The sequence below is a fragment of the Arachis hypogaea genome, chromosome 2 (genome assembly GCF_003086295.3).
Source record: "Arachis hypogaea cultivar Tifrunner chromosome 2, arahy.Tifrunner.gnm2.J5K5, whole genome shotgun sequence".
Classification (NCBI taxonomy): domain Eukaryota; kingdom Viridiplantae; phylum Streptophyta; class Magnoliopsida; order Fabales; family Fabaceae; genus Arachis; species Arachis hypogaea.
The window spans coordinates 71011033-71016428 of record NC_092037.1 but is presented as its reverse complement, the minus strand read 5'-3'; the positions used below and the strand labels follow the sequence as shown (position 1 = coordinate 71016428).

General features: G+C 40.9%; 1 non-coding gene across 1 annotated transcript; it reads right to left on the bottom strand.

Moving 5' to 3' along the window:
• Window positions 1-1738: 1738 nt before the first annotated feature.
• Window positions 1739-1846, bottom strand: LOC112764250 (small nucleolar RNA R71). Its single transcript, XR_003183066.1, has one exon. It is a non-coding gene; the product is annotated as a small nucleolar RNA R71 (small nucleolar RNA).
• Between the last annotated feature and the right edge of the window lie 3550 nt (window positions 1847-5396).

Sequence of the window (5396 nt, the reverse complement as noted above, 5' to 3'; positions counted from 1 at the left end):
AGAAAATCATAAAATCCAAAAATTTCTTGTTTAAGTCTAGTGTTTCATTTTAAGTTTGGTGTCAATTGCATGCATTCATTCATGTGTCTTAAGGATCTTCAAATAATTCTTGATGATTTCTTGCTCTGATCTTTGAATTCTCTTGACTTGAGTGTTTATGTGTCTCATATGCATTCTCATTAGTGTCAGTAGTATACAAACGGCTAAGTTTGGTGTCTTGCATGCATTATTATTTGATTTTAGTTGCATTTTGATTATTCCTCACTATTAAAAATCCAAAAATATTTTTAATTTGTGTCTTTTCAAGTCAATAATACAGAGAATTGAAGATTCAGAACATACAGCAGAGGAATTATACAGAAAAAGCTGGGCGTTCAAAACGCCCAGTGAAGAAGGATAGACTGGCGTTTAAACGCCAGCCAGGGTACCTGGTTGGGCGTTTAACGCCCAAAAGGGTATAGTTTTGGGCGTTAAACGCCAGAATGTGCACCATTCTGGGCGTTTAACGCCAGGATGGCACAAGAGGGAAGATTTTGTTTTCAATGCAATTTTTTTTCAAGTTTTCAAAGTTTTTCAAAATCAAATCTTTTTCAAATCATATCTTTTCAATCATATGTTTTCAAAATCAATTTCTTTCTATTTTTAAAAATACTTGCTATCAATTAATGATTTGATTTAACATTTCAAGTATGTTGCCTTTTCTGTTGAGAAAGGTTTAATGTTTGAATCATATCTTTTCTTGATGGCCAAGTCATTAATTTTCAAAATCAAATCTTTTTAAAATGTTTTTCAAATCATATCTTCTCAATCACATCTTTTTAAAACCAATCATATCTTCTTAACCACATCTTTTTCAAAATAATTTTCAATCAAATCTTTTTGATTTCTAATTTCAAAATCTTTTTCAAAAATCACTTGTTTTCTTTTCCACTCTTGGTTTTCGAAAATCAATTTAGTGTTTTTCAAAATGTTTTCAAAATTTCTTACTTAATTTTCGAAAATCACTTCCCTTCTTCTCACATCCTTCTATTTATGGACTAACACTATTCCTTAATGCAAAATTCGAACTCCATCTCCTTTGATAAGTTCGAATTTTCTACTTCTATCTTCTACTTTTCTTTTCCTCTGACACCTAAAGGAATCTCTATACTGTGATATAGAGGATTCCACATTTTCTTGTTCCCTTCTCTTTCTTATGAGCAGGAGCAAAGACAAAAGCATTCTTGTTGAGGCTGATCCTGAACCTGAAAGGACCTTGAAACGAAAACTAAGAGAAGCTAAGGCACAAATCTCTGTAGAGGGCCTAACAGAAATCTTCAAAGAAGAAGAACATATGGCAGCCGAAAACAACAACAATGCCAACAATGCAAGGAAGGTGCTGGGTGACTTTACTGCACCTACTCCCGACTTCTATGGGAGAAGCATCTCTATCCCTGCCATTGGAGCAAACAACTTTGAGCTTAAGCCTCAATTAGTTTCTCTAATGCAACAGAATTGCAAGTTCCATGGACTTCCATTGGAAGATCCTCATCAGTTTTTAGCTGAATTCTTGCAAATCTGTGACACAGTCAAGACTAATGGGGTTGACCCTGAGGTCTACAGACTTATGCTATTCCCTTTTGCTGTAAGAGACAGAGCTAGGACATGGTTGGACTCTCAACCTAAAGAAAGCCTGGACTCTTGGGAAAAGCTAGTCAATGCCTTCTTGGCAAAATTCTTTCCACCTCAAAAATTGAGTAAGCTTAGAGTGGAAGTCCAAACCTTCAGACAGAAGGAAGGAGAATCCCTCTATGAAGCTTGGGAAAGATACAAACAATTAATCAGAAAGTGTCCCACTGATATGCTTTCTGAATGGAGCATCATAGGTATTTTCTATGATGGTCTCTCTGAACTATCCAAAATGTCTTTGGATAGCTCTGCTGGAGGCTCTCTTCATCTGAAGAAGACGCCTACAGAAGCTCAAGAGCTGATTGAAATGGTTGCAAATAACCAATTCATGTACACTCCTGAAAGAAATCCTGTGAACAATGGGACTAGTCAGAAGAAAGGAGTTCTTGAGATTGACACTCTGAATGCCATATTGGCTCAGAACAAAATATTGACCCAACAAGTCAATATGATTTCTCAAAGTCTGTCTGGAATGCAAAATGCACCAAGCAGTACTAAGGAGGCTTCATCTGAGGACGAAGCTTATGATCCTGAGAACCCTTCAATGGAAGAGGTGAATTACATGGGAGAATCCTATGGAAACACCTATAATCCTTCATGGAGAAATCATCCAAACTTCTCATGGAAGGATCAACAGAGACCTCAACAAGGTTTCAACAATAATAATGGTGGAAGAAACAGGTTTAGCAATAGCAAGCCTTTTCCATCATCTTCTCAGCAACAGACAGAGAGTTCTAAGCAGAATACCTCTGACTTAGCAACCATGGTCTCTGATCTAATCAAAACCACTCAAAGTTTCATGACTGAAACAAGGTCCTCCATTAGAAACTTGGAGGCACAAGTGGGACAGCTGAGCAAGAAAATTACTGAACTCCCTCCTAGTACTCTTCCAAGCAATACAGAAGAAAATCCAAAAGGAGAGTGTAAGGCCATCAACAAGGCCGAATTTTGGGAGGAAGGAGAGGCAGTGAACGCCACTGAGGAAGACCTCAATGGACGTCCACTGGCCTCCAATGAGTTCCCCAATGAGGAACCATGGGAATCTGAGGCTCAAAATGAGACCATAGAGATTCCATTGGACTTACTTCTGCCATTCATGAGCTTTAATGAGTTTTCTTCCTCTGAAGAGGATGAGTATGTCACTGAAGAGCAAGTTGCTAAATATCTTGGAGCAATCATGAAGCTAAATGACAAGTTATTTGGAAATGAGACTTGGGAGGATGAAGCCCCTTTGCTCACCAAAGAACTGGATAACTTGTCTAGGCAGAGACTACCTCAAAAGTGACAAGATCCTGGGAAGTTTTCAATACCTTGTACCATAGGCACCATGACTTTCAAGAAGGCCTTGTGTGACTTAGGGTCAAGTGTAAACCTCATGCCTCTCTCTGTAATGGAGAAGTTAGGGATCTCTAAGGTGCAAGCTGCAAAAATCTCACTAGAGATGGCAGGTAATTCAAGAAAACAAGCCTATGGACTTGTAGAGGATGTTCTGGTTAAAGTTGAAGACCATTAAATCCCTACTGATTTCATAGTCCTAGAGACTGGGAAGTGCATGGATGAATCCATCATCCTTGGCAGACCCTTCCTAGCCACAGCAAGGGCTGTGATTGATGTTGATAGAGGAGAGTTGATCATTCAAGTGAATGAAGAATCCTTGGTGTTTAAGGCTCAAGGATATCCCTCTGTCATCATGGAGAGGAAGCATGAAGAGCTTCTCTCAAAACAGAGCCAAACAGAGCCCCCACAGTCAAACTCTAAGTTTGGTGTTGGGAGGCCACAACCAACTTCTAAGTTTGGTGTTGAAACCCCACATTCAAACTCTAAGTTTGGTGTTGGGAGGTTCCAACATAGCTCTGAGCATTTCTGAGGCTCCATGAGAGTCCTCTGTCAAGCTAATGACACTAAAGAAGCGCTTGTTGGGAGGCAACCCAATGTTTTATAATTAACTATTTTCTTTTGTTATTTTATGTCTTTTGTAGGTTGATGATCATGAGAAGTCACAAAATCAATGAAAAAAGCAAAAACAGAATGAAAAATAGAAAGAAAAACAGCACACCCTGGAGGACGCACCTACTGGCGTTTAAACGCCAGTAAGGTTAGCAGATGGGCGTTTAACACCCAGTCTGGCACCATTCTGGGCGTTTAACGCCAGAAAGGGGCACCAGACTGGCGTTAAACGCCAGAAAAGGGCAACAAGCTGGCGTTAAACGCCAGAAATGGGCACCAGCCCGGCGTTTAACGCCAGAAATGGCTAAAAACGCAATTTTGCTTGCCATTTGGTGCAGGGATGACTTTTCCTTGACACCTCAGGATCTGTGGACCCCACAGGATCCCCACCTACCCCACGACTCTCTCTCTTCTTCACCCATTCACCAATCACCTCAACACCTCTTCCCCAAAAACCCTTCACCTATCAAATCCCATCTTTCTCTTCACCACTCACATCCATCCTTCATAAAACCCCACCTACCTCACCATTCAAATTCAAACCACTTTCCCACCCAAACCCACCCTCACTTGACCGAACCTTACCCTTCCCCCTCTCCTATATAAACCCATCTTCACTCCTTCATTTTCACACAACCTACACACCACTTCTTCCCCTTCTTGGCCGAAAACAAAAGCCATTCCCATCTCCTTCATTTCTTCTTCTTCTACTCTCTTCTTTCTTATTTTGCTCGAGGACGAGCAAACCTTTTAAGTTTGGTGTGGTAAAAGCATTGCTTTTTGTTTTTCCATAACCATTTATGGCATCCAAGGCCGGAGAAACCTCTAGAAAGAGGAAAGGGAAGGCAAAAGCTTCCACCTCCGAGTCATGGGAGATGGAAAGATTCATCTCAATGGTGCATCAAGACCACTTCTATGAAGTTGTGGCCTTGAAGAAGGTGATCCCCGAGGTCCCTTTTTCACTCAAAAAGAGTGAATATCCAGAGATCCGACATGAGATCCGAAGAAGAGGTTGGGAAGTTCTTACCAACCCCATTCAACAAGTCAGAATCTTAATGGTTCAAGAGTTCTATGCCAATGCATGGATCACCAAGAACCATGATCAAAGTGTGAACCCGGATCCAAAGAACTATCTTACTATGGTTCGGGGGAAATACTTGGATTTTAGTCCGGAAAGTGTAAGGATGGCATTCAATTTGCCCATGATGCAAGGAGATGAACATCCATACACTAGAAGGGTCAACTTTGATCAAAGGTTGGACCAAGTCCTCACAGTTATTTGTGAAGAGGGCGCCCAATGGAAGAGAGATTCAAGAGGAAAGCCGGTTCAATTGAGAAGGCATGACCTCAAACCCGTGGCTAGAGGATGGTTGGAGTTTATCCAACGCTCAATCATCCCCACTAGCAACCGGTCCGAAGTTACCATAGACTGGGCTATCATGATTCAGAGCATCATGATTGGAGAAGAAATAGAAGTTCATGAGGTGATATCCCAAGAACTTTATAAGGTGGCGGACAAGTCCTCTACCTTGGCAAGGTTAGCCTTTCCTCATCTCATTTGTCACCTCTGTTATTCAGTTGAAGTTGACATGGAGGGAGACATCACCATTGATGAGGACAAGCCCATCACTAAGAAGAGGATATAGCAAAAAAGAGACCCCTCTCATCATCAAATCCCTGAGATGCCTCAAGAGATGCACTTTTCTCCACAAAACTATTGGGAGCAACTAAACACCTCCCTAGGAGAATTGAGTTCCAACATAGGACAACTAAGGGTGGAG